Genomic DNA, 12,034 nt, shown 5'->3' with positions numbered 1-12,034 from the left:
TTCCAGGATCACTGTCTTCACCTTCTGCCGTGGTGTCTTGGAAATGTGGGCCTCCCCAAGTTGTAAAGCATTAGCTACCGCTAGAAGGAGGCTTAGCAGGGCATGTCACACCTTGAATAGTCCCAAAGACTTTTTATTTTTTAAATATTTTATTTATTTATTCATGAGAGAGAGAGAGGCAGAGACACAGGCAGAGGGAGAAGCAGGCTCCATGCCGGGAGCCCGACGCGGGACTCGATCCCGGGACTCCAGGATCGCGCCCTGGGCCACAGGCAGGCGCCAAACCGCTGAACCACCCAGGGATCCCCTGTTTTTAGACTTTTTAAATCAGAGAGGAATCTCAGAGACCATCAACTTTTCTCCTTGACTTTACAAAAGGTGAGGAAATAGGGATCCCTGGGTGGCGCAGCGGTTTGGCGCCTGCCTTTGGCCCAGGGCACGATCCTGGAGACCTGGGATCGAATCCCACGTCGGGCTCCCGGTGCATGGAGCCTGCTTCTCCCTCTGCCTGTGTCTCTGCCTCTCTCTCTCTCTCTCTCTCTGTGACTATCATAAATAAATAACATTAAAAAAAAAAAAAAAAGGTGAGGAAATAGAACTCAGGGTTTTGCGGGAACACACCAAAGGAATTTAAATAGGGATGAGCCAACAGGGCTCTCCTGCTGAAATCGCTTACTAAATCTGTGGGTGATAAAAGCAAAGAATCTGATGGCTATATAGTGGAACAATGGGATCAAGCTGATTTGATGAAATTCAACAAATATTAATACTAAAGGACTGCTTCTAGTCACAGAACCAGCAGGTTCCCCAGTGTTGGAGACGGATGAGGTTCAGCTGACCCCAATCTCTGGAGGAGCCTGTAGAGACAATGGTCAGCCAGATGTTAAAAACTTAATTAAATTCGAATAATGGCACAATCGTGTTGTGTTAGTATATGGGTGAAGCCTAGAAGGACACAAAATATTTCATTAGTATACAGATGAAGCTTAGAGGGATGCATAAAATAGTTCATGGTAGTTACCTTTGGGCAGTGGAAATAGGAGGAATAGAGGGCTCTACTTCTTCCTTCATATACATTGTATTACCCAACTTGGTTTACAGTGAGCATTGTATTAATTTTGGAATAAACAAATTCTAACAACCAAAAAAAAAAAAATAGTGATTAACTAAAACTGAGGCTGAAGGCGAGTTTCCAGAGGAAGAACAAGAATGTCCTAGATAGATTGTATGGGATGACTACTGTCTAGCCTCGGGCATCAAAGGGATATCAATAAGTTAAAAGAATTCTATTCAGAAGGAAAGAGATCAAATGGTGGAGGGGGCTGGGAATCAGGTCACGGAGATTACTGAACAGATTCAACTACAAACTTTTGAAACAGGAGAGGAGTTATTGTTTATCTCATTCTGAAGAGCTAGCGTATGGAAATCCATCCATCCATTCATTCACCCATTCATTCAGCCAACACCGTATATAAAGTGTATCTTCCTTAAAAAAGTATTTGAGAAAGTATTCTTCCTGGCAAAGAATGAGGCTACTTTAAAAGGCTAAGTTGCTTATTCTGGAGCATATTCAAGGAATGATTGGCTGATCAATTCTCAGAGACAGACACCTGCATTTTTTTATGTATAAATTTATTTTTTATTGGTGTTCAATTTGCCAACATATAGAATAACACCCAGTGCTCATCCCATCAAGTGCCCCCCTCAGTGCCTGTCACCCAGTCACCCCCACCCCCGCACACCTCCCCTTCCACCACCCCTAGTTCGTTTCCCAGAGTTAGGAGTCTTTCATGTTCTGTCTCCCTTTCTGATATTTCCCACTTATTTTTTCTCCTTTCCCCTTTATTCCCTTTAACTATTTTTTATATTCCCCAAATGAATGAGACCATATAATGTTTGTCCTTCTCCCATTGACTTACTTCACTCAGCATAATACCCTCCAGTTCCCTCCACGTGGAAGCAAATGGTGGGTATTTGTCGTTTCTAATGGTTGAGTAATATTCCATTGCATACATAGACCACATCTTCTTTATCCATTCATCTTTCGATGGACATGGAGGCTCCTTCCCCAGTTTGGCTATTGTGGACATTGCTGCTATAAACATCGGGGTGCAGGTGTCCCGGTGTTTCTGTATCTTTGGAGTAAATCCTCAGCAGTGCAATTGCTGGGTCACAGGGCAGATCTATTTTTAACTTTTTGAGGAACCTCCACACAGCTTTCCAGAGTGGCTGCACCAGTTCACATTCCCACCAACAGTGCAAGAGGGTTCCCCTTTCTCCACATCCTCTCATTTGTGGTTTCCTGCCTTAATTTTCCCCATTCTCACTGGTGTGAGGTGGTATCTCATTGTGGTTTTGATTTGTATTTCCCTGATGGCAAGTGATGCAAAGTATTTTCTAATGTGCTTGTTGGCCATATCTATGTCTTCCTCTGTGAGATTTCTGTTCATATCTTTTGTCCATTTCATGATTGGATTGTTTGTTTCATTGCTGTTGAGTTTAATAAGTTCTTTATAGATCTTGGAAATTAGCCCTTTATCTGATACGTCATTTGCAAATATCTTCTCCCATTCTGTAGGTTGTCTTTTAGTTTTGTTGACTGTATCCTTTGCTGTGCAAAAGCTTCTTATCTTGATGAAGTCCCAATAGTTCATTTTTGCTTTTGTTTCTTTTGCCTTCGTGGATGTATCTTGCAAGAAGTTACTGTGGCCGAGTTCAAAAAGGGTGTTGCCTGTGTTCTCCTCTAGGATTTTGATAGAATCTTGTCTCACATTTAGATCTTTCATCCATTTTGAGTTTATCTTTGTGTATGGTGTAAGAGAATGGTCTAGTTTCATTCTTCTGCATGTGGATGTCCAATTTTCCCAGCACCATTTATTGAAGAGACTGTCTTTTTTCCAGTGGATAGTCTTTCCTCCTTTGTCGAATATTAGTTCACCATAAAGTTGAGGGTCCACTTCTGGGTTCTCTATTCTGTTCCATTGATCTATGTGTCTGTTTTTGTGCCAGTACCACACTGTCTTGATGACCACAGCTTTGTAGTACAACCTGAAATCTGGCATTGTGATGCCTCCAGCTATGGTTTTCTTTTTTTTAAATTCCCCTGGCTATTCGGGGTCTTTTCTGATTCCGACCCCTGCATTTTTAAGGATGATGGGCTAGGAAATGTTTACTGATTCTTAGCATTTTATATTTATATCATTTTCCTGCTGGGAAATACGGTGAAGGCTCCAAATTGCTAGCAGTGCAAAGAAAGGGTGAATTAGGGACGCCTGGGTGGCTCAGTGGTTGAGTGTCTGCCTTTGGCTCAGGGCATGATCCCGGAATCCTGGGATCGAGTCTCGCATTGTGCTCTCTGCATGGAGCCTGCTTCTCCTCCCTCTGCCTATGTCTCCGTTTCTCATGAATAAGTAAATCAAATCTGAAAGAAAGAAAGAAGGAAAGAAAGAAAGAAAGAAAGAAAGAAAGAAAGAAAGAAAGAAAGAAAGGAAGGTTGAATTATTCACTGTGACATTCAAGTCTCTTCAGAATGTTGCTCTGACCTCCTTTCCCAGTGTCTCCCACTGTCCCCACTAGGCACCCATTTCCCAACCTCTCTGGTCCATTTGTCAGGCACCTTCTGCTCCTTGTGTTTCCTTTGTTCACTATATTCCTTCCCAGAATGCCCTTTTGGCTTTTCTTGACTTAGTGAAATACAACTCATTTTCCTATTTGAATCATTGAATACTACCTTGCTTTGAGGCTTTCCCTCTCTCCCAGATACTACTTTTCAAAGTTGATGTTCCCCGGTAGAAATATGTTACACCGGTAGTTTACAGCTAGGCTCCAAATGACTTGGTTGGTTGGTGTGCACACATATTGGAGGTTAAGAATGTAAGACACTACCCCAGTGTCTGGGTAACGCATCTAATTTTGTGTCATGGCTGGTTTTCTGTGCTCCTGTTCTTACTACTAGATAGGAGCATCTTGAGGTCAGGACAAGGTCTAGTCAAATCCAGATCCTCTGGGCTTCGTAAAAGGCCTGTCACCTCCAGAGTCACCTGGAAATCTGTGTTGAATGAATTAATGGGCTTTGAATACCTCTCATTCTGTTCCTTACCGGCCAGTTCAAATTTCCAACTTCAGCAAGTTGTTGCCACCCTTGTGCTTAGAGACTTTAGTTGAAATTGGCATGATGTACAAATGCACTATTTCTTACTACTTTAGAAGTCTTCAGGAACATTCTGAGAATACACCTAGTTGGTATAGTTCAACTTTTGAAGAGGAGGGATACCTGAGAGCACAGACCAATTTACCAGTCCAACAGATCTGACTTTGAGTTCTGTGTATACCAAGTACTAGCCACGTGACTTTGAGTAAGTTATATACCTAAGCCTCAGTGTCCTCATAAAAAGGGAATAAACATGGCATCTTTCTCCTAATGTTTTTGGAAGGAAAATTTCATAAGATTCTGTGTACAAAACAATGAGCCCAATGCCTGCCACACAGTGAGCACTCGATAAAAATAGATATTATTACTGCCTTGCATTCTGAGTTTGGCTGCTTTAGAAATAATCCTGGATTCATGAGCAACTACTACCTGTTCTAACTTCCCCTGGCTGCTCAGAATATCACCTGCACATATTTATAGTGCTTGGTTCCTAAAAGGCACTAGAAGATGTTGAATGCCCTCAAATCTGTATTTTAATATTTGGAGCATTCACTTTCAAGAGAAATGTGCTTTTACATTTGTTATGTTTAACACAGCAGTTTTTGCCTTAAATCCACCACCAAAATGACTTGACCCATTTGTATTAAGCCCTTTACATGAGCAGAACATTGTGGCTTATGCTTACTCATATCCAAATTAAGGTCTAAAGCTGAAGAAAGAAAATCACCTTTTTAAAGAACCAAACTCCATGAGGAGAGAAAGTAGGCCAAACACCTACTGGACAAACTGTTGGAAAGGATCCACCATTTCTTTTAGCTTTTGTTACTTGCTACTGGCACTAAAATAAATCCGTTTGTGCCAACACCTATTATTTCCCCACTTCCAAAGGTCAGCATTCAAACAATAGAGAAGATTCTGGATAGGACCTCATAACAGTGATTACATCTTATGGAAAGTTTAAGCTCTGGTTCTACAGCTTTCTGGCCATTTGATTTTGCCATACGTCAGCCTTTCTGAAGCTCAGTTCTTGTTTTCCAATCTCTGAAATGGGGGTAATAATGTAACTTTACCAGCCCCGTAACAGTGATTCCATTTTCTTTCTGATCTATACAATAAGACTAATTATACCTACTTCAGAGTTTGTGGTGAAGACTACATGAAGAATATATATATATATATATATATATATATATATATATATATATGTATATATTCAATGCTATATACACTATGTATATCATTTAGTATTAGTTTATTTTTATTTAGTTTTGAGAGAGAGAGCATGAGTGTGTGTGTGGGGGGGGGGACAGGGAGAGGGAGAGAGAGAATCTTAAACAGGCTTTACTCCCAGAGCAGACCCAGACACAGGGCTTGATCCCACGACTCTGAGAACATGACCTGAGCCAAAATCTAGGGTCAAACACTTAACAAGTTGAGCCACCCAGGCATCCTTGTATATAGTATAAATACATACTAATTATTAGTATATATGTAATATATATGCACAAGTATATACTGTTATATGTATTAATTATTTTATATATATATGTGTGTGTGTATACTATTCCTCATTGCTTATGGGGTTATTGAAAGGACAGGTGGAATTATGGACTATGATATGTCATGAAAATATGCTGTGACCTATAAAATATTATATGAGTATGAAGTGCAATAATTGATGAATATGGATGGCATAATGGAAGGGATTTTTAGGCAGCAGTTCACTTGCTGAGGTGGTAAATCAGGAGACCTACATGGGCAATTTACTGCATTTGTTTGCCCTACTGATTGGCCATCCCTATCTTGTAGAATTTTCCTTTAAATCGTTTTGTTCTGGGATCCCTGGGTGGCGCAGCGGTTTGGCGCCTGCCTTTGGCCCAGGGCGCGATCCTGGAGACCCGGGATCGAATCCCACGTCGGGCTCCCGGTGCATGGAGCCTGCTTCTCCCTCTGCCTGTGTCTCTGCCTCTCTCTCTCTCTGTGACTATCATAAATAAATAAAAATTTAAAAAAAAAATAAATCGTTTTGTTCTTGTTTCATACTCATACTGTATAAAATTATAAGATGCAGGTAAGCAAGGATAAAAAAAACTAGAAGAGTCACTCATAATCCTATCATCCAGATGTAGTTTTGGTGTACCCTTTCCAGACTTATTTCCATGCATGAATTTTGTGTTTATTTTTAAAATGAAATTGTCCCATGTAGTGTTCTATAATCTCTCTCTCCTTTTTTTTTTTGCTTAACAGAGTATCTTGAACATCTTTTGTTGTTAATAAATATATTTCCATATGATTTTAAAATGTGCATTATTATATAGCATTATAATATTCTACTGGATAGCTATACCACATTTTATTTAATCATTGTTGTGTTGAACCATATAATTTCAAGTTGTTTACTATTTATTTATAGTTAAGGTTGTGATAAACATCCTTAGAGCTAAATCTTTGATCATGTTAATAGTTATGATTATAAAAATAAATTGAAGTGGAATTATCGATTAAAATGTACATACCTTTTAAACAGCTTGATTGAAGTATAATTTATGTACCATAATATTTGCCAAACTAGTATAATTCAATGGTTTTCAGTAAGTTTATAGAGTTATACAACCATCACCACAATTCAGTTTTGGAATGTTTCCATCACGTCCCAAAAGTACCTTCATGCCATTTTCAGACAATCCTTACTTCTATCCCAGCCCCAAGCAAATACTAATTTGCTCTATAGATTTGTCCTTTCTGGAAATTTCATATATATGGACTCATACAATATTTAGTCTTTGTGTCTGGCTGTTTTCATTTAGTATAATGTTTTAGAAATCCATCTAGTAGCATATATCAGTACTTCATTCCTTTTTATTGCCAAATAGTATTCCATTGCATGGATAGACCACAACTTTATCTGTTCATCAGTTGATGGACATTTGAGTTGTTGCAGTTTTTTGACTATTGTGAATAATGCTGCTATAAGTATTCTTGTGTGAGTCTTTGTGTGGATGTGGGGCATACATTCCATTTCTTGAATAAATACCTAACTATGGAATCTCTGGGTTGTATGCTAAGTTTGTTTTTAACTTTTTAAGAAACTAGACATTCTTTCCCAAAATGGCTGTATTATTTTACATTCCTATCAGCAACACATGATGGTACTGGTTTCTTCACATCCTTGCTAACACTTGATATTGGCAATCTTTTGGATTGTAGCCATTCTGGCAATGCATCATGGTATCTCCCTATAGTTTTAGTTTGCATTTTCATAATGATTAATGATGTTGAGCATCTTTTCAGATGCATATCAGCCATTTGTATATCTCCTTTGGCAAAATGTCCGTTTAAATATTTTGCCAATTTTTAAACTGGATATTTTTGTCTTTTTAGAGTTGTAAGAGTTATTTTTAAAAATATTTTATTCATTTATTCATGAGAGACACGGACAGAGAGGCAGACATAGGCACAAGGAGAAGCAGGCTCCCCATGGGGAGCCTAATGTGGGACTCAGTCCCAAGATTCCGGGATCATACCCTGAGCTAAAGGCAGATGCTCAAACATTGAGCCACCCAGGAGTCCCTGAAAGAGTTATTTATATATTCTGGATACTCCTTTATCAGTTACGTGATTTGCAGATACTTTATCTCAATCTATAGCTTACCTTTTCATAGTCCTAGGTATTTTGTTCTTGATGGTGCAGTTAATGGAGCTTTTTTTTTTTTTACTTTTATTTTTAAATTGTTTACTGTCTATATTTGGAAATACAATTGATTTTTGCATTTGATTTTATTTTCTGTAATCTTGCTAAAATCATATAGGGGTTTTTAAAAAATGTTGGTAGATTCAGAATTTTCTACATGTAGGATTTGTATTTTTATTGAGGTGAAATTCAATTAGAATAATGAATATAAAATCATAATATTCACATAATATCAAATCAACCATTTTAGAATGTACAATTATGGGGCACTTAGTACATTCACATTGGTGTACAACCACCAACTCGATTTACTTCCAACACATAACACTCTAAAAGAAACCCTATGCTCATTAAACAATCATTCCTCACTTCCCCCTCCAAACCCTAGGTTCTGACAACTATCTGCTTGTCTGTTTCTGTGGATATACCTCTTCTGGATCTTTCATCTACATGGGATCATACAAGATGTGACCTTTTGTGCCTGACTTCTTTCACTTAGCATGTTTTCCAGGTTAATCTGCATCATAGTATTGTATATAAGCATCACATTTTGTTTGTCCACTCATTCATTGCTGGGCATATGGGTTGTTTCTATCTTAGGGCAATTACAAATAGTGCTGCTATGAATATGTCTGCACAAGTAGTATCTCTTTGAATCCCTGTTTGAATTTCTTTTAGGTATATACCTAGGAGTTGAATTATAATTCTATGTTTAACTTCTTAAAAAACCACCAAACTGCTTTCCACAGAATTTGTACCATTTTACATCCTCACCTGCAATTTATAAGGTTTCTAATTTTTCAATCCTTACCAACAACACTTGTTCCTGTCTTTCTTTCTTCCTCCACCCCCCCTTTCTTTCTTTTCTTATTCTAACCACTGTAGTGGGTGTGAAGCAGTGTCTCATTGTGGTTTCAATTTGTATCTCCTAAATGAGATCATGTTTTCTTTTTTTTAATTTTTGTTTATTTATGATAGTCACAGAGAGAGAGAGAGAGAGAGAGAGGCAGAGACATAGGCAGAGGGAGAAGCAGGCTCCATGCACCGGGAGCCCGACATGGGATTCGATCCCAGGTCTCCAGGATCACGCCCATGGGCCAAAGGCAGGCGCTAAACCGCTGCGCCACCTAGGGATCCCGAGATCATGTTTTCTAACTATTTAGTTGTTTTTTTTAGTGATTGCTTTAGGAATTATAGTATGTATCTTATCCACATTTTAATTGAGGTTATTCCTGATTTAACTTGAGTAAAATATGGTAACTTTGCCCCAGTATATCTCCATTTTATTAGCCCTTATTTGTGCTATTATCATATATGTTACATCTATATATATATTATAAACCAGATCATATTATAATTATTGCTTTATACAATCTTATGTCTTTTAAAGACTTTAAGAGAAAGACAAAATATATGCATACTGTCTTTTCTATTTACCCACACATTTACCTTTTACTTCTTTTCCTCATTCTCTTTCAGCCTAACAGACTTCCTTTAGCATTTCCTGTGGGACAGATCTCCTAGCAACACACTCCCTCAATCGTTGTTGATTTACAAATATCATTATTTTCCCTTCACTTTTGAAGGATAGCTTTGCTGGATATAGAATTCTTTTTTGACAGTGTTTTCTTCAGCATTTTGAATGTTTCATTGCCCTGCCAGTTGCCTGTTTTATGTTTCTGAGGAGAAGTTAGCTGTTAATCAGACAGTGTTTTCCCATAGGTGAGGTCATTTTCTTCCAGATGCTTTTAAGATTTTGTATTTGTTTTTGGATTTTAATAGTTTTGACTAATATGTGTCTAGGTGAGAGTGTCTTTGTGTTTCTCTCTCCTATGTGGGGATTGTTGAACTCTTCAGATGTGCAGGTTAATGCACGCAGGCTCCTACATAACCAAGGATGCATCGACTACTCATCTACCTCCCCTGACTCTCATGTCTGGTATCTCCCTATTAAATTTCTGGCTAGTCCTCCATCCTGCCACTCACTCGAACTGGCAGTGTGACTTCAAACTATCATCACTGTAGATTTTCCCTGTTTGTTTTCCACCAAGTTCGCTACTTTTACCGACCATATCATTAGGCACTGGTTTTCCTCCATCTACTCCAAATCAAAACTGTTCCATTAGCAAAGTTACTGCTATTCACAGATTGCCCTGCACCAATAGTACCACTGTGTCATGAGTTTGGTAAAGGGGTGGGAGTAGTTCTAGGCAAGAATACCATAGACTCTTTTTGTAAGACTGAGTCTTACATAAAATTCAGCAGTTTCTTCTTCTTTTTTTTAAGATTTTTAAAAATTTATTTGAAAGAGAGAGAGAGGGAGGGAGAACATAGTGGAAGAGGAAGAGGGAGAAGCAGACTCCCCGCTGAGCAGAGATGTGGGGCTCAATCCCAGGACCCTGAGATCATGATCTGAGCCAAAGGCAGATGCTTAACTGACTGAGCCACTCAGGCTCCCCAGTTCAGCAGTTTCTCATGAGTAAATAGCTTTCAATTTTGTGTTTGCCTTTGGCCTATTTCCAGAGCTCTGAAATGATCATTTTTGAACAATTTCATCCAATTTTATTCTTGGGAGGGGCAAAGAATTTGCCTACCTCTTCTCTCTGCCCTAGTGAGTTCTGTGCATGCATTTTTAATACTTTTGATACAGAGAGATAGATTGCCCTCCAGAAAGATTATACCAATTCATGCTCCCATAAGTAGTATATGAGAGTGCCAATTTCCCCCTAATATTTCCGGGATTGGATAATAGCATTAAATAAATCTATCATAATTTACAGGTAAAAATTTTACCACACTATGGGTTTAATTTAAACCTCTCTAATTATCATTACTTCAAGGATCTTACTTGAGAAAAGGATGAAATGAGATTGGAAGTGTTAAAATCCTCTGGATGTAAAAAAATTCTGTAGAAATGGAAGGCATATATTATTGTCTTACAATGCTTAAAATTTGTGAACCAAAATAGTTCCCACAAATCGTTGTGTTCAAGATGCTTGGGAAAAGCCCAGAAAGATGCCTGCCTTATATATGAAGAACTCAGGGTTTAGTGCATGTACTGTACCCACTCTTGGGAAATATGAGTGATGGTATTCCAGCAAACCAAAGTTAGGATAATTTTTCAGTAAATGCAGGAACTTCAGGATTCAGCAGGAAATTGGGGGTGGGGGCAGAGCACAACTCCACCTAGAAGGTCAGTGTTTGCAGACAGTTCTAATATGGTTTTAATATCTGAGAGCATCAAGACAACAGTTGTATGATAGTGTCCTAAGACTTTCTACGGATGATGTATGCGAGGCTGAAGTTTATTCAGCATTTCCTCTGAAGGCAACAAGAGGATAAGAAGGAAAATCCATGGAAAGTCTATGAAACCCTGGAGAATAAGGCCTGAACTCTTCCCCTTATAACCTAATACATATTCAATGTCAAAAATACAGGAAATTCAGATATGCAGAAGAACACACTTCTACTTATGGTCTCATCACACAAAGACAACCAAGCTTGTATATATCCTTCTTGGTTTTATGTACGGGAAGGGGAACAAGAAAGAAATATGTTGTAATCCACGTGAATTTGTTTGCTTTAAACTCTGGTATTTCTTTTTAGACCCTTCCCCTGAGACAGCAATCTGCTAAGGAGAAGTCAGAATAGAACCTGAACAAAGACATCAGAATCAATTTTCAAAGGCCAGGAGGTAAGAAGCTGATGCAGAATTCATCTATATGAGACAGTTGGACTTTTCATGCCCAGGAAGACAATATCAGTACCTGTTGTATGTGGAGAGAGGTATAGAACAAAGAACCATGAGAACAGACTAAAGCAATACTTCTCAAACAACCTGTGGTGATGGATCAGTTTTAAATTTCTGGTCTGCCCTAGATTGATGCTTTTGTGAAAAAAAAATATTATATATATATATATATATATATATATATATATATGTAGAGAGAGAGAGAGAGAGAGAGAGAGAGAGACATATTTGGAAGTCACAGCAATTTCAAATTGCTATAAAATACTCTATTTCTGTATTTCTGTATTTGTTGCAGACTGATAATACACAGCTTGAAGACTAGCATAGGTCCATGGGTAGGACTGTACTAAGATACTGTCTCTTTACAGTGACTATTGAGATATCAATAGGGATAAAGAGAGTTGCATGCTAGTAAATGTTTAACAATCAGTTCTTGGGCAAA

Source organism: Canis lupus, chromosome 11 (genome assembly GCF_048164855.1).
Source record: "Canis lupus baileyi chromosome 11, mCanLup2.hap1, whole genome shotgun sequence".
NCBI classification, from domain to species: domain Eukaryota; kingdom Metazoa; phylum Chordata; class Mammalia; order Carnivora; family Canidae; genus Canis; species Canis lupus.
The sequence above is the reverse complement of the archived record's forward strand: the minus strand, read 5'-3'. Positions refer to the sequence as shown.